Source organism: Misgurnus anguillicaudatus, chromosome 1 (genome assembly GCF_027580225.2).
Source record: "Misgurnus anguillicaudatus chromosome 1, ASM2758022v2, whole genome shotgun sequence".
NCBI classification, from domain to species: domain Eukaryota; kingdom Metazoa; phylum Chordata; class Actinopteri; order Cypriniformes; family Cobitidae; genus Misgurnus; species Misgurnus anguillicaudatus.
Window position 1 is genome coordinate 5,205,899 of NC_073337.2, and position 22,814 is coordinate 5,228,712.

The 22,814-nt window shown below is 38.5% G+C and overlaps 2 long non-coding RNA genes across 2 annotated transcripts in view; both read left to right on the forward strand.

The window, feature by feature from the left end:
• Nucleotides 1–22,814, forward strand: part of LOC141350582 (uncharacterized) — a 76,087-nt gene that overhangs the window by 52,400 nt on the left and 873 nt on the right. Inside the window, exons 3-4 of the long non-coding RNA XR_012358656.1 lie at nt 20,024–21,763; nt 22,453–22,780. This is a non-coding gene — a long non-coding RNA (uncharacterized lncRNA). The remainder of the gene's footprint in view (nt 1–20,023; nt 21,764–22,452; nt 22,781–22,814) is intronic.
• Nucleotides 1,440–4,515, forward strand: LOC129417419 (uncharacterized). Its single transcript, XR_012358475.1, has 3 exons — nt 1,440–1,671; nt 2,106–2,923; nt 3,912–4,515. It is a non-coding gene; the product is annotated as an uncharacterized lncRNA (long non-coding RNA).

The following is a 22,814-nucleotide window of genomic DNA, read 5'->3' on the forward strand; positions in this document are numbered from 1 at the left end:
TATTTATACTGTGGCAGAGGGCAACTGGACAGGGCTTGGACAATGTGGAGGAGGGTATTCATTAAATGTTGTGGTTTTTATTCAGAAATATAATTTTATATTAATTATAATATATTTTAAAATAATTTTATAATATAGCCTAATAGGCTATACATTTGGTGATGTGGGCGGTTTCTTTTTTTTTTACAAATTCACCAGCTTTGGAGAATATACTCTCGCACGAAACAGATGATGCTGGAGTACACAAAAATTGTTTAGAAAGCTTTTCTATGGTTTGGCTTCAGTTGCGTGAAAAATAAAGCCGCCAAGTTTCAAACCTGTCAACGCCGGATTGGACTATCAAAGCAGTCGTGTGGTTCACTACAGAAATGAACCAGTGTGTTTGCTTCAGACGTCGTATTTCACGTGACTAGTGACGTAACGATACAAGCTCCGAAACAGTGGTTCATTGCAAGGACTTTTCGAGTCTGAAGCAAGCATCGAAGCTTCGGTGTCAGACGTAACATCACTAGTGGAGGGTAGGAAACACAGCCCGCTCCTCCCCCTGCCTGCAGAAGAGTGTCTGATACCAGGCACTGTTGCGCTTTTAACCACATGGGAGAGCTGTAAGTCATTTTTACATGGAAACTACATAGTGTTGCTTTAAGAAGTTTAATTCTTAACACGCACCGGCCCGGCAGCGGGCCCTAGGGGGCGTTTTTACGTGTTTTTGTACTTTGTTTAACATCAAATATTCAATCAACAATCATAAACTTTGCATTATTTGAAAGTTTAAACACTCCAAATTCATGTTCTGAGCTTGTTTTGCAATCAATACACTGGAGTGGAAAGGGTTAAATGAAATACAGGCGGAACGCATTAAAAAAGGGGTGTGGGTACTCACATATCTTGCCATATGGTTCTGATAATTTCTGACAATCCCCAAAAACTTCAACGTACATTGCAACGTAAGGGTCCACTCTTCAAAAAGCATCCCACGTTTTAATCCAAAACAATGAAAATAGTGAGAAATCCAGCAATATCCTCCTTTGTTTACATCCGCGCGTCCGGTAAGTATGATCGATCATGTTTATTTTCTATCCAATATCGATTTTTATCAGTGAAAATCCATCTCTTCCTGCTTCGTTAGACTGTTCCGATAAATATCCCGCCCTATTTTTCTGTTTTGTCCAATCAGAAAAGGTTTGACAACTCAAAATGCCATGGGATACCCGATTAGCCGAGCCAGATGTCCTTCAGCTCACCATAGGCTTTTGACTGGATTACGCCAAAACGAAGCCAGCCAATGCATAGCCAGCAAGTTTGAAGGGCAGGGGTACTAACCAATCATGAAACGATTACAAGGATTCAACTTACGTCAGTAAAGTGTACATCTGCGCAAATCTACAGAAGCGCATGGAGCGAAATGCCACGCCCCTCCGTGCGCGTTTGTTTGTTTGTTTGTGTAGCATAGCAGCCGGCTAGGCTCTCCGGAGCCTCTCCAAAGGTTAGATATAACATCTACATTGTGGATCGTCGACTGCAGATGACTTTTTTGTGTTGAGAGTGTTTTGGAGAAGTTGATAAAGAGCACGATTGCGGAGCAAAAATGGAAGACTGGATATAAACGAAACCGCGTTGTCGAGGAGAGATGGACCGGACTATGAGCTCAGCTGCGCTCGCTTGGATAAAGTAAGTTTGGATTCTTTTGTTCATTATTTATTTAACGTTACATTTCTTGTTTATTGTTAGCTGTTTTGATTATAAAGTAACATTGGAGATGACTAAGATGCGAGTTTTACATGGTTTCATTTTTCTATGACATGTTATATAAATGCATCATATTTATAGCTATATGAGTCCAATGCACAGAATATACAAACTAAAAACTAGAAAATAAGATATGTGGTGGAAAATATGAGTATTACCAGCTGAGAAATATAGGTTATTTGGCAAACATAAGACATTTGTAATTATAAATAAATATATTTATGTAATGTGTGTGTGTATATGTATGTATTATGTTCATGTATATTACATCATACTTTCTCATACAAATAGTTATATGTCTCTAACTTTTGACTCAAACTAAAATCCTCTCTTGCTTTGTGTGTGTGTTGTAACAGGGCTTCAGTTGACACAGAGGAGGACTGGAATCTGCAGTGCATTCATGAGCGACCACATTTAAAATAGCAAGTATTTTGTTATAATGTGCAAATGTTTTTTTCTGAAATAGTTTTTTCTATGTGCTTTGGTGGGCAGAGAAGTTCTGAATTGATATACATAATGTAATATGTAGTCCTGACTCATTTTCTTTTGATCATAATGTCATTTTGTTATCATGTGTATATTTGGAGTTTCCAAGTGCACTTTTTCTGAAAGGACGCCTGGACTTTTTTGAAATAAAAGTTCGCAGAAACAACATTTTTTGGAGTATCATTCTCAAATTTGAATCACCGCATGGTCAGACATTCAGTTCACCTATATGGTGTCCCCAGGTGTCTCACATGACCATTTCATACCTTTTTTGCTAAGTGAATGTTATTTAAAGAAAAACGGAAGTCATTTAATGTATATTTTACCTTGTTTTACTCTGTTTCTTTACTACTCTGAGTTGTTATGACTATTAGGCAACAATATGTCAAGTGTCTTGTTTCAAACAAGACCAGAATTGTGATTATAGACCATAGGGTTTAAGAGCTGCAGATGTTTTAGTTTGGAGTTGTCGTTTTTCAGAAAATGCTCAAAAATAGAAGTGCTAGCTAACAGGTTAATTATTTACATTTAAGTCATTTTTAAAGTCATTTTCGTGTGAAACTGAGTGAAAATCTGAATAATTACAGCATACAAACAAAAGGCATATGTTATGTTTTCTCCTCAGTGTAACGCACCGAGCTAACACTTCATTTAGTGAGGAAATGGCAAAGTCACTACACCTTCCACAGTGAGTATATGTATTTCTTATATAACATATTTGTGTGAAAACTGTTAGGTTTTTGCGAGATTTAGGTGCGTTTTTTTATTAAGAGCCGCTGCCCCGTGCCCACACACGTGCACACATAGACATGAAAGGCTGCTTGCAACCGGCACCTTTCTAGAGAGAAATTGATGTGTTTTTTAAATAAATGAATATATTACGAGTGTAGGGGCTTCTGTATTCGGCCTGGACGTAACGAAACGGGCGCATTGTTTACATGTATTCGAATGCATGCAGCACTGCGCAGACAAATCAACCTATGACATCAAAGTTCCGCGAGAGCCATTCAAAAGCTTATATCTCGCGTTACATTGATCTCATGTGCCAATCGATCTGCGCCGCGCATGCTGCAGTCGTCATGTAGTCTCAGCCTCAGACGTCACGCCCACAAACTGTTTTTTTTTACGCCCACAAACTGTTGGCTTCAGTATTGAAGGTCTGGCTACGTGAGACTAGTCGTCATCTTGCATCAGGAAAAAATCCACAAGGGGTAGATATGAAAAGGACGCTCTTGTTGTAAAGCTGCTGTTTATACTCAACAGAGCGAGTCTCAAATAATTGCACGAACACCGCCAAAACGGACGAGATGTTTAAATAATCAGCGCGTTGCCTGTACTGTAAGTAATCGAATATAAAACCAACACGAAGTAGCGCTTATAGGTTTGCTTGAACAATTCGCCCTTAGAAAATTAACCATAGTTTTACTATTGTTTTTGTTGGATAACCATATAACCACACATTTACTAAAGGATATTTTCAGTGAAACTATAGTAATGAAAAATGTCCAATACCAAAATAACCATAAGTTACTTCTATTTTTCATAATGTTGAACACAAGCTAGTAGCAGCCGTTTTTTATAAGTTTAAACTTTGAGGATATTCTATATTGATCTGGTTTAATTTAGTATATTGGCTTGTACATGTACACTCAGTGATACTTTTTTACTTCTTACAGAGTATCAAGGCTTTGGAGATTTACACACGTGACATGAAAATGGGAATTATTGAAACACTGAGCAGTTGCTGATCCATGTCAAGATTTATTTCCAGTGAGCAGGTTGTGCTGGAAAATTTGTGAGAAGTTACCTAATGGCATGAAACCAAACGACACGTGGACCATGGTAACGTTACTCTAATGTTATGTGCTCTTTAAAGATTTCCCAAGCAAAATCGTATTTGAAGGCAAACCAGACGCACACAGACAAACCAAGCCTGCATCTCAATTTGCCTACTTATACTATGGACTAAAATTATGTACAGTTTTGATAATGTATAGACATTTGAGTGCATTGAAAGAGATGATAAATCTTATTTTGACCACTACTTAGTACCTGCAGGGCAAGTCTGGCCCTGACAGCATCGCAGAGAAAATCATCAAAGGTATTTATACTGTTTTACCACAAAAACACCTGTAGCCCATGGACGCCATGGACATTGTCTTCTATGATGTACAACACAACCATCCCTGTTAACATCATTAAATTGAACTAAACTAAACGTGAGATCTTCAGAAATGTGCAAGCAGAGGATATTAAAAGTGACCGATCTTATAATGAAAAGCCTTTTGGCCATTGTTTTTAATATAATTTTTGTCTGTCTTATGTTGAAAAAATTAGAAATTTGCAGACGGCAACACCCAAAAACAAAGTTGAAAAGCACAGTGTCTTCTTGTTTTAGTTATAAAGAAAATAAACTGTGTGTGTGTGTGTGTGTGTGTGTGTGTGTGTGTGTGTGTGTGTGTGTGTGTGTGTGTGTAAATAAAAAAACTGTTTATAAAACACTGCATTTGTGATTCTGTTCTAGCACTTAATTCATGAGTTTTCTCATTTGCTGAAAATATATAGCATAGGAAGTGACTCAGATTTATGTCTCTTCATTTTTGTGAAGCTTCTGGATTTAACATTGTAAGGTTAAAGTAAGATTACGTTGCCCTGGATACTAGTATTTGGGTCAGGTTTTGCTTACATTCTGAGGGCTTTATAACACACACTTTATGTCATAATGTCCATAAATGCGAAAAGGCTTCCCTACTGGAAAATCCAGCATGAGCTGGTTTTAGCTGGTCTCTTAGTTTGGTTTTTGCTAGTGTAGCAAGCTGGTCTAGCTGTGTTTTTGTCACTTTTTAAGATGATCTAGCTGGACTTTGCTGGTCAGGCTGGAAGACCAGCTTGACCAGCTTTGCCAGGTTAAGAGGACCAGCTTAGACCAGCACTGCCACCTTAAACCAGCTAAAACCAGCTTATGCTGGTCTTTGCTGGATTTTTCAGTAGGGTTAGTACATTTTTTTTTAAATATAAGCCCCCCCCCAAAAAAAATTGTTCAGACAGTTAGAAACGAAATTAAGCCAATCTTTTTAGAAAAGAGCTCAGCTGAGAGATAAAAGCCAATTTTTAAATAAAATGCCAACTTTAAAAATAGCAAATTTATTATAGTAATTAAAATAATAAAAAACAACATGGTTTATTTGTTCCGAATTTAAAAATAATAGCACATTTATTATAGCAATTAAAAGAAATTGCTATAATAATTTCCTAAGAGAAATGCTGTCAGGTTTTTACACAACAATGCGAATGCTAATAACACCTTTATTGAAGTTTGATGTAATGGAATTTAGACGCGTGACGTCACGCACAGGATTGTTTTAGTTTACTTTAATCGTCTAGGCAACCGAAGAAGCAGCTGGATCGCGCCGGACGATTCTGGTATAAACTCGGAGTGCTTTCGACAGCATCTACGCGAAAATTGCAGGTACTGTACAAAAATTTTTTTTTCTTATGTATCTGATGGTTAGTTTATATTTTAACGTGAAAAAGGGTAAATAGAGATTTGTAATTAATAATGTAACGTTAATATGCTAACTTATACAAATTCAACTGTTGGCATAATGTAATTTTTAAATAAGCCGTTAACGAGTAAGGCTTCGTTAAATTCATGAGGTAACTTATTGCTTATTTCTGTTGTGTTTTCCAGTTTGAGTAACGTTAATTAAATTACCCGTAATAACAAGCGTCTGTGGTAATTTATCCGTAATAAAGAATTTACAATTTAGACACTTTATATTTTTCACAATTATATTAAACTGGGTTTGCTATCGTTGTAACAAGTATTGCGATTTTAACAGCAAACTAAAGCTAATTTAAATTAATCAAAAAGATTGCAATCCAATATTAAAGCGTCCTAAGGGATTTAATGCATTAATATACCCACTAACTTGTATGTAACGTTAGGTAACTTAAGTTACGTATATCTACGCTGTCGCGGCTATCAGTTTGGTTCCGCCCAACGCAACTTCGGATTTCCTCAGGCGAAATGCAAAGTAAAAACAGTCTTGAAATTGTAATGGACATTTAGTTGAATTGCTAAACTACAAATGAACGAAATTTCAATGATTTTGAACAACGCGCACCGGAGTTTTACAAACCGCAAAATGGAAAACAATAGGACAAAATAAAGTGATAACTTTCGAGTTTCAAATGGCCAGTTTTTATTTTGTTATTCTTGAACCCATAGACGTGGTCTTAGTGCCATTTTAAAGGATTTTTGAAGCTCTTAGTTTTAGCATTTAACCATGTTGAAAATTTTACTCACATATATAGGATTAGTTAATTTCACTAATTTCACAAGTTAACTTCTAAAACACAATACAATTTAATGACTAATACAAAATACAAGCAAAACACAATGGAACATTAATATGCAACGAACAGTACATAAGTGAATCATTTATCATTTTGGTTCAAGATCACGTACTCCACAAAATACTTTTTTAGGGGGTTAAACAGGCCAGGCGTCGTTCTAAAAACGAGCACTTGAGGGCGCTTTGGAAGCGCAAATGTGCTTCTGTTGATATAATACAAAACATCAGCGGAAGTTTTTTCTTATAAATATACAAATTTTCCAGATAAGTTGTTTAATCAATGCGTATTGACATTGTGGTAGCAAGTTGTGTTATATTTATATATAAAATCGACACGTTATCCACTTTATTTTTTACGTAAATGAGGTCGCCGCCATCTTTGTGCTCGTGTATAACCTCCGGTAAGCCATAACGCTAATGGAAGTCGTATTGCGAGTGTGTCGTTTTGACTGGCTAGTTAATGTTTATTGAGAAATCCAAAAGGAAATCTGGCATAATTTGGGTTGCCATAATAGCTCGTACAAAAGTAAATCTCTACAAAACATTTGACTAATCAACACAACAGAGCTGAATGTGGCTCATGTGCACACATGATCTTTATCCACACATCCATCCAGTAAAACCTTTCATATAAACTAATTTAATGTATACGTCCATGCAGCACATTTGACAGATATCTGTTTTGTGGATCATTTTAACCCACAAAATTTTGATAAAGTGCATTCTGACTCAGTGTCGCTTTCTTTTTGTTGTTAATATGAACATCTGATGGAAGATGGCATCTTTATCACTTTCAGTTATTATTAATCTTGGAACGTGTGAAAATATGCATTTTATTAATACATTTATTTATTGCATTTAATTGAACTAAACGGCAGAACCACAGTGCCAAAAACACCCATACGTTTTATGCATAAATATGCACTATGTACAGCCATCACATTTAATAGCCTCTGTAATTACAAAATAATGGATGAATCTGCATTATGAAAACAATGACTCGTTGCCTCGCTGCCTCATGAGGCAATGACTTCGGAGGCATGAAGGCAGCTCAGAGAAAGACTTTCGGACACATTTCAAAGGCAGCGTGTTTAAAATATAAACAGAGAGCGCCTTTGTGATAACTAATCACATATTTGAAAACTACAATACTAATTTCTCGCTAGAAATGCAATTAAAAGGTGTAAAAAATGAAAATCTACCTTTATTTACACTAAACTTGTGCTCCAGCCGTACACGTGGCCGCCATTTTATTTTTTCGAACTTGACCAGGCTCGACCAATCACATTCTTATTGTTAGCCCACGTATAGGTATCTCAAGAGACAGAAAGTAAACCTAATATTGAATTCGGACATGCCTTGATACCTTCCTGCCTTGGAAAGCTGCCTCAGAAGGCAGCAATTTAGAGTTTTGGACGCAGCCAATATTTCCCATTAAAAGTCTGTTTGTGGTTTGTTATGTGTTGCTAAAGTTTAGGCCTGTCTTAGCCTGACCCCCTAAATGTACTAATTTAATGTGAAATAATCCACTACAATCGCATTGATGCACAAACTCATTTAATTTACATGTAGTGCAAATATACAATCTTATTTTTTAAACATCTAAAGTCTTAAAACTTTCATCAAGTTCATCACACAAAAAAATTCTTAACGTTTTAAATGTATGTAACCTAAATTAATATGCATATTTGTCCATTTGTCCCACCTAAACTGTCAGATTTTCCTACCATAGCGCAAAATTATACCCATTTTTTCAATCCAAACTCACTAAAAATCCCAATGTGTGTTTCTACTTTGCGTTTGTGACTACGTTAATTATTTAGTGCAGCCTTGCCCTAGATTCTAATTAGGTACTGGTACAATAATTTTATAGTGGATAAAATAATTGTATTAAATAAACAGGTATGATGTGACCGCGCAAAAATCAGATTGTCTAATGTAGTATAAAATAAACGGTAGGATGTGACGGTTGAAAATAAGATTGTCTTATGTACTATAAAATAAACAGGTAGGATGCGACCGTGCAAAAATCTGATTGTTTTGGTATAAAATAAACAGGTAGGATGTGACGGTTAAAAATCAGATTGTCTTATGTAGTATAAAAAAACAGGTAGAATGCGACCGTGCAAAAATCAGATTGTATTATGTAGTATAAAATAAACAGGATGCGACCATGCAAAAATCTGATTGTATTATGTAGCATAAAATAAACAGAATGCGACCGTGCAAAAATCAGATTGTATTATGTAGTATAAAATAAACAGGATGCGACCATGCAAAAATCTGATTGTATTATGTAGCATAAAATAAACAGAATGCGACCGTGCAAAAATCAGATTGTATTATGTAGTATAAAATAAACAGGATGCGACCATGCAAAAATCAGATTGTCTTATGTAGTATAAAATAAACAGGTAGGATGTGACGGTTAAAAATCAGATTGTCTTATGTAGTATAAAAAAACAGGTAGAATGCGACCGTGCAAAAATCAGATTGTATTATGTAGTATAAAATAAACAGGATGCGACCATGCAAAAATCTGATTGTATTATGTAGCATAAAATAAACAGAATGCGACCGTGCAAAAATCAGATTGTATTATGTAGTATAAAATAAACAGGATGCGACCATGCAAAAATCTGATTGTATTATGTAGCATAAAATAAACAGAATGCGACCGTGCAAAAATCAGATTGTATTATGTAGTATAAAATAAACAGGTAGGATGTGACGGTTAAAAATCAGATTGTATTATGTAGTATAAAATAAACAGGTAGGATGTGACGTTTAAAAATCAGATTGTCTTATGTAGTATAAAATAAACAGGTAGGATGTGACGTTTAAAAATCAGATTGTCTTATGTAGTATAAAATAAACAGGTAGGATGTGACGTTTAAAAATCAGATTGTCTTATGTAGTATAAAATAAACCGGTAGGATGCGACCTTGCAAAAATCAGATTGTCTTATGTAGTATAAAATAAACAGGTAGGATGCGACCTTGCAAAAATCTGATTGTATTATGTAGTATAAAATAAACAGGTAGGATGCGACCTTGCAAAAATCAGATTGTCTTATGTAGTATAAAATAAACAGGTAGGATGCGACCTTGCAAAAATCTGATTGTCTTATGTAGTATAAAATAAACAGGTAGGATGTGACGTTTAAAAATCAGATTGTCTTATGTAGTATAAAATAAACAGGTAGGATGTGACGGTTAAAAATCAGATTGTCTTATGTAGTATAAAATAAACAGGTAGGATGCGACCTTGCAAAAATCTGATTGTATTATGTAGTATAAAATAAACAGGTAGGATGCGACCTTGCAAAAATCTGATTGTCTTATGTAGTATAAAATAAACAGGTAGGATGTGACGGTTAAAAATCAGATTGTCTTATGTAGTATAAAATAAACAGGTAGGATGCGACCTTGCAAAAATCTGATTGTATTATGTAGTATAAAATAAACAGGTAGGATGCGACCTTGCAAAAATCTGATTGTCTTATGTAGTATAAAATAAACAGGTAGGATGTGACGGTTAAAAATCAGATTGTCTTATGTAGTATAAAATAAACAGGTAGGATGCGACCGTGCAAAAATCAGATTGTATTATGTAGTATAAAATAAACATGTAGTATGCGACCGTGCAAAAATCAGATTGTCTTATGTAGTATAAAATATACAGGTAGGATGCGACCGTGCAAAAATCTGATTGTATTATGTAGTATAAAATAAACATGTAGTATGCGACCGTGCAAAAATCAGATTGTCTTATGTAGTATAAAATAAACCGGTAGGATGCGACCTTGCAAAAATCAGATTGTCTTATGTAGTATAAAATAAACAGGTAGGATGCGACCTTGCAAAAATCTGATTGTATTATGTAGTATAAAATAAACAGGTAGGATGCGACCTTGCAAAAATCTGATTGTCTTATGTAGTATAAAATAAACAGGTAGGATGTGACGGTTAAAAATCAGATTGTCTTATGTAGTATAAAATAAACAGGTAGGATGCGACCGTGCAAAAATCAGATTGTATTATGTAGTATAAAATAAACATGTAGTATGCGACCGTGCAAAAATCAGATTGTCTTATGTAGTATAAAATAAACAGGTAGGATGTGACGGTTAAAAATCAGATTGTATTATGTAGTATAAAATAAACAGGTAGGATGTGACGGTTAAAAATCAGATTGTCTTATGTAGTATAAAAAACAGGTAGAATGCGACCGTGCAAAAATCAGATTGTATTATGTAGTATAAAATAAACAGGATGCGACCATGCAAAAATCTGATTGTATTATGTAGCATAAAATAAACAGAATGCGACCGTGCAAAAATCAGATTGTATTATGTAGTATAAAATAAACAGGATGCGACCATGCAAAAATCTGATTGTATTATGTAGCATAAAATAAACAGAATGCGACCGTGCAAAAATCAGATTGTATTATGTAGTATAAAATAAACAGGATGCGACCATGCAAAAATCAGATTGTCTTATGTAGTATAAAATAAACAGGTAGGATGTGACGGTTAAAAATCAGATTGTCTTATGTAGTATAAAAAAACAGGTAGAATGCGACCGTGCAAAAATCAGATTGTATTATGTAGTATAAAATAAACAGGATGCGACCATGCAAAAATCTGATTGTATTATGTAGCATAAAATAAACAGAATGCGACCGTGCAAAAATCAGATTGTATTATTGTTATGAACTCTGTCTGTGTACCCTGTCTTGTACTCTTATTTTGAAGTCATGTCTGTGTCATCCATGTCTGTAGTTCTTTGTAGTTCTTTTGTTCATTGGTCCGTGTGATGATTGTTCCCCAGGTGTGTCTTGTTTTCCCTGATTACTCTGTGTATTTAAGCCTAGTGTTTCCGGTGTCTGATGTCGATCGTTGTTCAATGTTATGGTGTTTTTCCGTGTTCCTGTCTCGTTGGATTACCTGCTAGGTTTTTGTTTGTTTGTTGTTATTTTTAATAAAACCACACTGCATTTGGATCCGCTCCTGTCTTACCTGGATTTACACGTAACAGAACGATCGACCATTAAGGATCCAGCAGCAATTCCTCGCTCCCCTGTGTGTTTCCCCTCGTGCTTCCAAGGTTTCCCTGTGTTTTGTCCGACCCCGCTCACAAGATGACTTCCGCCGTGTCTGAGCCGGTGCACAAGTCACCAGGTTATCCGGTTCATCCCGTGAAAGCCCGGGTCGGCTGCTTAATCTCCAGTGTGTTGGATTACCCGCTGATCACTGTCCGAGCGACCAGAATCCCTGGACCGCTCGTTCTCTCGAGTGAATCTTCGCCGAGTGAATCCCCGAGTGAATCCCCGAGTGAATCCCCGAGTGAGTCCTCGAGTTTGTCTTCGAGTGCGTCCTCGAGTGAATCCCCGAGTGAATCCCCGAGTGAATCCCCGAGTGAATCCCCGAGTGAGTCTTTCCCGAGTGAATCTTTCCCAAGTGAATCTCCGAGTGAATCTTTCCTGAGTGAATCTTCCCTGTGTAAATCTCTGAGTGAGTTTTCCCTGTGTAAATCTCTGAGTGAATCTTCCCTGAGTCAATCTCCGAGTGAATCGTCCCCGAGCAGATCCCCAAGTGAATCATCGGCCAGCAGGTGTGTTACATCACATGAGACAGCTACAGAGCTCTTGAAACTGTTTGTGCCCATTGATTTACTGAAGGCCTCGGAGCTCCTAGAACTTTTTAATCTTTGTGAATCATCCCTGTTAGCACTGGCATTGTGCTATGTTTTTTCAGTGTGTGGCTCACCAGTTCAACGGCAGATCAACCAGACTCATGAACACGAGTCCTCCGAGCCGAGTGAATCTCCCGAGTCCTCTGAGCCGAGTGAATCTCCCGAGTCCTCTGAGCCGAGTGAATCTCCCGAGTCCTCTGAGCCGAGTGAATCTCCCGAGTCCTCTGAGCCGAGTGAATCTCCCGAGTCCTCTGAGCCGAGTGAATCTCCTGAGTCCTCTGAGCCGAGTGAATCTCCCGAGTCCTCTGAGCCGAGTGAATCTCCCGAGTCCCCTGAGCCGAGTGAGTCATCTGATTCCCCTGAGCCGAGTGAGTCATCTGATTCCCCTGAGCCGAGTGAGTCATCTGATTCCCCTGAGCCGAGTGAGTCATCTGAGCCGAGTGAGTCATCTGAGCCCCCTGAGCCGAGTGAGTCATCTGATTCCCCTGAGCCGAGTGAGTCATCTGATTCCCCTGAGCCGAGTGAGTCATCTGATTCCCCTGAGCCGAGTGAGTCATCTGATTCCCCTGAGCCGAGTGAGTCTTCTGATTCCCCTGAGCCGAGTGAGTCTTCTGATTCCCCTGAGCCGAGTGAGTCTTCTGATTCCCCTGAGCCGAGTGAGTCTTCTGAGTCCACTGAGCCGAGTGAGTCATCTGAGCCGAGTGAGTCATCTGAGCCGAGTGAGTCATCTGAGCCGAGTGAGTCATCTGAGCCGAGTGAGTCATCTGAGCCGGGTGAGTCATCTGAGCCGGGTGAGTCATCTGAGCCGGGTGAGTCATCTGAGCCGTGTGAGTCATCTGAGCCGAGTGAGTCATCTGAGCCGAGTGAGTCATCTGAGCCCCATTGGTCAGCTAGTGTGGTCACCGCGATGCCCCAGAGACTCTTTGTCGTCACCAAGACTATGGCCAGTGCTGAACTCTCTGCATGTCCTAAGAAGACTGTCCCCAAGATCTTTGCCCTTACTGTCTGGTCTGAGATGTCAATATGTGAACTCACTGCCCTGTCTAACCAGGCCCAGAGGGCCTCTCTCTGTTCTCTTCTACCCAGGTTCATGATACCACCAGCACCACCCTGGTATCTAGTCCCTCTCTGGTCTCCGGCTCCGCCCTGGCTTCCCGCCCTGCCGGCTCCGCCCTGGCTTCCCGCCCTGCCGGCTCCGCCCTGGCTTCCCGCCCTGCCGGCTCCGCCCTGGCTTCCCGCCCTGCCGGCTCCGCCCTGGCTTCCCGCTCTGCCGGCTCCGCCCTGGCTTCCCGCTCTGCCGGCTCCGCCCTGGGTTCCCGCTCTGCCGGCTCCGCCCTGGTTGCCAGTTCTGCCGGCTCCGCCTTGGTCCCTCTCGCCGCCTGCGGCTCCGCCTTGGTCCCTGTCGCCGCCTGCTGCTCCGCCTTGGTCCCTGTCTTTGCCTACGGCTCCGCCCTGGCTTCAGCCTCCGCCCTCGGCTCCGCCCTGGCTCCAGCCTCCGCCCGCGGCTCCGCCCTGGCTCCAGCCTCCGCCCGCGGCTCCGCCCTGGCTCCAGCCTCCGCCCGCGGCTCCGCCATGGCTCCAGCCTCCGCCCGCGGCTCCGCCTTGGCCCTTGGACTTTCATGGCCTTGGCCCACCATCCCTCCCCCGGGTCCACCTCCATGCCACCGCCCTCCTAGACTGTTGTACTTTGGGGTTTTCTGGGGGGCGTCTGGAAGCCGCCCTTTGAGGGGGGGCTATGTTATGAACTCTGTCTGTGTACCCTGTCTTGTTCTCTTATTTTGAAGTCATGTCTGTGTCATCCATGTCTGTAGTTCTTTGTAGTTCTTTTGTTCATTGGTCCGTGTGATGATTGTTCCCCAGGTGTGTCTTGTTTTCCCTGATTACTCTGTGTATTTAAGCCTAGTGTTTCCAGTGTCTGATGTCGATCGTTGTTCAATGTTATGGTGTTTTTTCGTGTTCCTGTCTCGTTGGATTACCTGCTAGGTTTTTGTTTGTTTGTTGTTATTTTTAATAAAACCACACTGCATTTGGATCCGCTCCTGTCTTACCTGGATTTACACGTAACAATTATGTAGTATAAAATAAACAGGATGCGACCATGCAAAAATCTGATTGTATTATGTAGCATAAAATAAACAGAATGCGACCGTGCAAAAATCAGATTGTATTATGTAGTATAAAATAAACAGGATGCGACCATGCAAAAATCAGATTGTCTTATGTAGTATAAAATAAACAGGTAGGATGTGACGGTTAAAAATCAGATTGTATTATGTAGTATAAAATAAACAGGTAGAATGCGACCGTGCAAAAATCAGATTGTATTATGTAGTATAAAATAAACAGGATGCGACCATGCAAAAATCTGATTGTCTTATGTAGTATAAAATAAACAGGTAGGATGCGACCATGCAAAAATCTGATTGTCTTATGTAGTATAAAATAAACAGGTAGGATGTGACGTTTAAAAATCAGATTGTCTTATGTAGTATAAAATAAACAGGTAGGATGTGACGTTTAAAAATCAGATTGTCTTATGTAGTATAAAATAAACAGGTAGGATGTGACGTTTAAAAATCAGATTGTCTTATGTAGTATAAAATAAACCGGTAGGATGCGACCTTGCAAAAATCAGATTGTCTTATGTAGTATAAAATAAACCGGTAGGATGCGACCTTGCAAAAATCTGATTGTATTATGTAGTATAAAATAAACAGGTAGGATGCGACCTTGCAAAAATCAGATTGTCTTATGTAGTATAAAATAAACAGGTAGAATGCGACCTTGCAAAAATCTGATTGTCTTTTGTAGTATAAAATAAACAGGTAGGATGTGACGTTTAAAAATCAGATTGTCTTATGTAGTATAAAATAAACAGGTAGGATGTGACGTTTAAAAATCAGATTGTCTTATGTAGTATAAAATAAACCGGTAGGATGCGACCTTGCAAAAATCAGATTGTCTTATGTAGTATAAAATAAACAGGTAGGATGCGACCTTGCAAAAATCTGATTGTATTATGTAGTATAAAATAAACAGGTAGGATGCGACCTTGCAAAAATCTGATTGTCTTATGTAGTATAAAATAAACAGGTAGGATGTGACGGTTAAAAATCAGATTGTCTTATGTAGTATAAAATAAACAGGTAGGATGCGACCGTGCAAAAATCAGATTGTATTATGTAGTATAAAATAAACAGATATGATGTGACGGTTAAAAATCAGATCATCTTATGTATTATAAAATAAACAGGTAGGATGCGACTGTGCAAAAATCAGATTGTCTTATGTATAAAATAAACAGGATGCGACCGTGCAAAAATCAGATTGTGTATCCGTTTTTATTATAATCAAATATTGATGCATCCTAAATTACACAAATTAAACTGATTACAGTTTGACAATAAATATAAACAATAGAGATGCTCTGATCAGCATTTTTGGGGCCGATTACCGATCACCAAGATCATGATCTGCCGATCACTGCCGATCTCAGAATGGCAGTGGAATGGTTTACACCATTTGTAGAAATGAAACTAAATATAAATAAGGTATATTATTGTTTTAATAGAGAATCAAATAAATAAGCACAACAAATATTTCTTCTTGCAAAGAGAAATGTAATATCCCTTTAAAAAGGTTTATGTCTGTTAAAATAAAACACTTCACAGTCTTTACTGTATGAATTAAATATACATGCATTCGTATGAAGTGCAACAGTTCTTCAGTGATGAGCAGAGAATAATTTTATTGAGAGATGAATTAGGATACTGTAGCTTTAAGACGTGGGAGAGATCGTTCTCTTCTCGTGCACTGATGACCGGCTGCTGTGTATGCGTGCGGCGGGTGTCCGCAAACAAGAGCAGCTGTGAGGAAAATGGAAGTTTAAACCTTCAAAACTTTAAAACGAATGCAAGTAATAAACTTTCGGCATAAGAATGCAATTGTCCGTGATAGATATGTGTTGTATACGCTGTTTGATAGGGATTTGAAGACGCATCGCACTGAGGACCGGAGCGCGTCCTCATAGAAAATACGCATATCTCTGTAAAGGCAGAGAGAGAAATCCAAATGTGCACGTCACACATGAGCAACGAGTTACAAAATGCTCGCACTGTGTAAAATGGTCTCTAATTGCAGCCGCCTCAGGAAAGCTATGATGACAAAAGTAAACAGAAAGATCGGCTCATGAGATCGGAAAATTTAGCGAGTGCCGATCGCGTCACTTAATGCCGTTACCGCCCGATTACGATCGGCGGCCGATCGATCGGAGCATCCTTAAAAAACAACAATTATATTAATGTTAAGAGGCTTAATGCACTTCACTGCATGAAAACAATCCCAGGGTTAGTTAATTTTCTTTGATTCTAAAACACAACCCAATTCAATTTAAAATACAAATATAGCCTATATTGCTATTCTTTGTTTTTTTTTTTAAATGTATTTCCTTAAAATATTTTTTACTACTTTAGGCGTCATTTTTTTACTACTTTAAGAGTCATAACCTGAACACCCGGCCCGTTATCTGACATCAGCATCATTCAATTCCACTTCCCGCCCGATTGACATAAAAAATTATTCCTTATTGATGCCTAATTGATTCCCAACCTGGAAATGACACGTTAATATTATTTTACCCGTTACATTAAATTACATTACCTTAAATATTATGCGTTTTACCCGCCTGCGTGCCCTGCTGTTCCGTCTATAAACAGATGGAACACAGTCTCTCTGTCTGCCTCAAGTTCAATATTACTAACGTCTTTCTCTTTCTATAGGAATAATGTAGCTTTTACTCTATTAATGTCTTGCAGTCTCATGTAAGTATTTAGTATTTATCGTACCTTTTGGTTTTGGACAATTATCTTCATTTAAAGGCGCTCTAAGCGAATGTTTGACGTTACTTTTTGTTGATGTTTGAACTGTTTTCAAACAAACGGAGCATAGCTAACGACTTCCCCTCCCTTCCGTGCTTTTATAAATGCGCCTAACCCCCACCCCCAAATCCTTCTTGTCGTTTATTGGCTGGAACAGTTTGTTATCGTTTCTGGTGGTAGGTTTGGCGACTTTGTTTTTATTGCAGTTCATGGAGCCTAGGCTGTCTACAGAGATCGCGTTTTTTTACAGTTTGATCAGTGGACAGGCAGCAAGCAGATAGTGAGATGATGTTTGCTGTATGTTACAAAAAAATGTTTTATGGTCTAAAACACGTGAATTCGCTTACAGCACCTTTAATGTGAAACTTTATGAGTGTCGATTTGAGGCGCAGCAGTGCGCTTCGCTTATATTTAGCATATATTTAGATGAACTAATGGCCTGATAAGTTGATGATATGAGTGATTCCAAAAGGATGTCCAAAAAAAAACTTAAGTAATATGTTAAATAAAAAAGTTTAATTACTTTTCTTGCCGCCTTGTGCTGCGCCCCTGTACGTGCCGGTGAACATATCCCACTGCGCAAAGTGACGTCGGAATGACGTCATTTTCATGTAATTTTTAAACGTCCGAATCCGATCCATAAAAGGGGTTGTTTTGTAACACCAGGCGACGTCTTTTTATCGACGTCTTCTGCATGTCTAAAGGTTGACATCCGTAGGACCTCCGTGTAAGGAAAAGAGACATGAAAAAACGAAAATAGATGAAATTGTTAGTATGGTCATATACTTTTAATATAACGAACTACACATTTAATTACAGATTTTTAATTGTACATTTAGATTAATTTGTATATAATTCAAGAAAGCAGAAAAAACAGTACTGTATAAATAATATAGATTATTTGTAAGTATTAATCATGTTGGTACAATAATGCTGATATTTGTAAATAAACACATTTTATAGGCCTAATCATGTTATATAGACATAGGCCTGTCATAGACGTCCAAATGACATCCAAAGAATCACCCAGTTCAAACATCAAATGTTGCCCGTAAATATGACGTCCAAATGACGTCCAAAAAATTACCCAGTTCAAACATCAAATGTTGCCATAAATATGAGGTCCAAGTAGGGTCATGGTTGGACGTCTAAATAGTGGACCTAGTTTGGACGTCGAATAGATGTCCAGAATTGGTCATGGACCGACGGACCCAATATAGACATGATCTGCACGTCAACCCGACGTCCTGTGTTTAGTGGGATACGATGATTAGCTTGCATCACAACTTGCACCTTAAATTGTGGTCATACAGATAAGAGTAAAAAACATTCAGTCAGAAAATCATATAGGTTAGGCTACTTTTTGATTTGTTTTGTTAATCTGATAATTATTTAAGTTAAACATATTTCGTGTAAGCTTACATGTTTGCACATAAAACTAAACCCCTGAGGAAAATTATGATACTTTATTTACGTATTTATAAATGAGTGAACAATGCGAATCAAGGGAGGACTTTATTTCTCTATTTAAGACAGCCAGTCTGGAAGTGATGACATTGAATTTGCCAGCTGCAACTGTGGGTTTTGTCTAAAAGGCATATTCACCTTATTCCGCCATGCCCCTTTTTAATTCTTCGCTCTTCCGCATTTTGTCAACCGACTTCCGCTGCTAATATGGCACAGTGCATTCTGTGTTTAGAAGATTTTTTGTAGTTTACAATAACTTAAGCGAAATGACAAATATCGCTACTGCTGTAAATGTTTTAAATTAGGAGCACGGTTAAAACTTCATACGACGCTCGGATAGTCTTATATTGTCCCATCAATCGTCTCGTGGTTAGACGATATGAAGCGGCCGCAGCAAGTAACCTATGGGACATATTAACTCGTCCTGTCAGGAGTTGATGGAGCAGCATTGGAAATTATTAAAGTACTTATGCCTACCAATATTTATACAGTGATTTCGTCTTTTTTAAAGCAAATGTGCACCTTAGCCAGTCCAATAACTATTTCGTTTTTATGTGGTAATGTACCATGATAGAATTCATTTGCAAACTTGCCAACACTTATTCATTCAAATCAGCAGACATAAATCCTTTTAAGTGGAATCTACAAAGCTTACATATGGTTTAAGAAATTCCTTACAGATAATATCTGATCACAGGTTTATATAACTGCATGGCAGGTTACACATAGTAAATGTTTAATATAACTGCATGACAGGTAACATAGTAAATGTTTAATATAACTGCACAACATCTGATCACATTGTAAAGATTTAATATAATTGCACAACATCTGATCACACTGTAAATGTTTAATATCACTGCATGACATCTGATCACATATGAAGGTTTAATGTAACTTTACAACAGGTAAAGCAAGACCACCCTGCAATAAATTAAGACACAGCTTTATTGGAGTCATCAGGAGCTGATCCCAAGTGTTTATCTGGAAGCTGTTGGTGTATGTAAAGTAAAGTGCTTGGCGACTGTGTAATGGATGCAATATCAACCCTGTGTAAAGCTGACACAAAGATGGTTGTTTCTCAGCAGAGATATGTACATTTGTGCCAGCTCAACACATTGAAGCAGTTTCTCGGACAGGGTTTACAGGACTAGGCCTTAATTATATTAGGACATTTTAGTTTTTACAAACAAACCCTACAAAAAAAAAAACAAGACTGGTGCGCATCTTGTGACAAAACAATGACACTCATATATGTTGAGGTATGTCAGTACAAGGTGTTTTTAAATGATTGTAGCTCAAATATGCATTTTAGCCTGGGACCAGCATAAGCTCTGTCAGGGAAACCGCACCATTGTTTTCCCATATCAGATGTATGTTGCTTCAGGTTGAGTTGTGATTTTAAGGTGTAGTTGTGGTCAGAGACGGATGGATCCTCCCATTGTGTTTCTGCATCACAGTTTAGGAACATGTTGATTGTATCATCCTCACAGTTGTCCACTGCATCACTACACATCAATGCATCTGTGAAAACAATATAACCATAAACATTTTTATGTTAGTATTTAAAATAAACTTGCATCATGAGAATTAACATATAAATGGCACACATACTAAAACAGAACAGTGTGTAAGAGAGAGATGCATTAAAAAGAGACAGTAACATTATACACACAACCTTTAACTTCAGTGTTAAATAATACGTTGTTTAATAGGTCATTATCAATATCTGAATGAGAAATGAACTGACATTCTAGCATCTGAAATCTGCAGTAACTTGTAGGAATCACGTGGGCTACTGTAAGAATGTAATGTACTATAATATCTCGTTGTACTATCGTAAATATAAAAATATAGGTGGACAATTAAAACCATTCAAATAGTTGCATTTTATAAACTAACGTTACTGATCTTAAGTGTATTTGTAGAACGGACTTCACAAATCTAACTTTAGGCGAACGAGCACAAAGTTAGCTGAGATAGCTTACCTAAAACTGCCCACCTTTTCAACACCCGGCATGGTTTAAAGTTACCGGAACATCGTAGTCGAACCATTACTTGGGATAAGGGTGTTCCTCAGTTGGCTTAAAATTGGTAAGAAGAAACATAAAGGCGCTCGAGTGAGCTTTTTAAGCTTAACGCGTCGCCTTCAGTCACTGCCTCAGCTGCTCATCGTCTATGCGGCCGGAAGAACATTGACAAAATCAGCGCAATGGCGCCGCCCTTGTTGTCGTGAAAAATAAGGTGAATAGCAAATGCCAAAAAGTTTAGGATTAGATTTGGAGGTAGTATTAGCATGGGGGGGGGATGTTTTAGATGTCTCCTTATATGAAACACCTGATTTCACTCATCGGCTCCTTAATTAACACACTAACGAGCTGATGATCGGAATCAGGTGTTTTTATATGTGGAGACATCTAAGGCTATGTTTACACGTGGGCGGCTATTTTCATTAACGGACATTTCAACCTCTCCGGTTTCAAAAATTATATCGTGCACACATGTCAGTTTTCAGAAAAGTGTTTATTTACACGTACCCGTGCATATTTGCCGTCAAGAGACGCTCAAGCCCACGTAAGCCAATCACCGGCAGCGCTGGTGGTGACGTGAACTGGTTCTTCATGTTGGAAGGAGGAGTTGTTGCAGTAGGTGATTGATGACGTCAACGTACCGCGAGAGCGAGTTGAGGAATCACACGTAGATGTCTAATTTCGAATCGCTCTCGCGGTACTTTGAAATCATCCGTCCGTCGGTTCTTGCAGCGCCGCATGAAGTCAAACACGCGTTAAATTGCTGACCTCCGAGCACTCGTCTCTGCTCCTCGACATAATGGAGCAGCTGTATTTGCAAATACAAACACACGAAACGAGTTTGCAGGAACATAAATGTGATCTTGGAAGCATTCAGAGTAGCAGTCACATGTAAACATGGGTCGCACTTTTGACGTAGGTGCGAGCTCTGGCGCATACTCAGTGACGTTGCCTGCTTAAACATCCGTTTGTCTCACTTTACATGCAACCGTGCAACCGAAGGTTTTCAAGATCTCCACTCTGGCCGGAGTTTTTAGAAACAATCGGTTTCAGAGGCGAGTTCTCCGTTTGCGTGTAAACGAGGGGCACAAACGAAGGTAAATCTCTCAGTTTTTAAAAGGGGCCATGTCCGTGTAAACAGAGCCTAAAATGTTCTGGGAGGGGGGGCCGAGGACTGGAATTGAAAACCACTGGTCTACATCAACCTTTGAGATCTTTTCGCTCTAAGAATCAACTGTGCCTGACGATTCCTCGATCATGCTTGAATTGAAGAAGAGATAGATCTTTTTTGTGGCTACCCCTAGACCAGTGGTTCTCAAACTTTTTCAGCGTGCGGCCCCCCTTGTGTATGGCACATTCCTTCGCGGCCCCTCCAAAGAAAATTTATGGCAAAAAACTGTTCTAAAACTCAATTTTAATTAAACAAAACATATTGAATTATACAAAGTAGTGCTGTTGGTTAGTATACTTATTTTTTTTAGGTTTAATTGCATAGAATTCATGATAAATTAATTTATTTTATAAAATGTCATAAAACTGGGGCCCCCCTGGCACCATCTCGCGGCCCCCCTGGGGGCCCCGGCCCCCAGTTTGAGAACCACTGCCCTAGACTATGGAATGAGCTTCCCCTGTCCATAAAAACTCCTAATCCTATCTCCTAATCTAGGGTCTTTTCAGAGAATGTTAAAAACGTATTTATTTTCCTTGGCTTTTAATAATGTGTTGGAATTTCTATGACAATGAATTTTATGTATTTATTTTTGTTTTTTTTCTCTTTCATGTACAGCACTTTGGTGCCTAGTAGTAGCAGTAAGTAGGACAATCTGAAAGCATCTTGCACCTTCAGGTCATCCTACCCATTTAATTTATACTAGTAGGACAATCTGACAGCATTTTGCGCTTTCAGGTCATCCTACGTCTGTTTTATACTAGCAGCAAAATCAGATCTGTCTTATGTAGTATAAAATCCTACCTGTTCGTTGTATACTATTAGGTGTTATGATACCACAGACCAAATGAGAGAAAGAATTTAAAAAAGTGAGTTTTTATTAGACATGAGCAGTTAAACAGCAGATGGTATAGTTCGGGAGAAGATGATTGGTTGATGAACACAGGTAATCTCCTCATATACACTTCTTTAATGTCCCA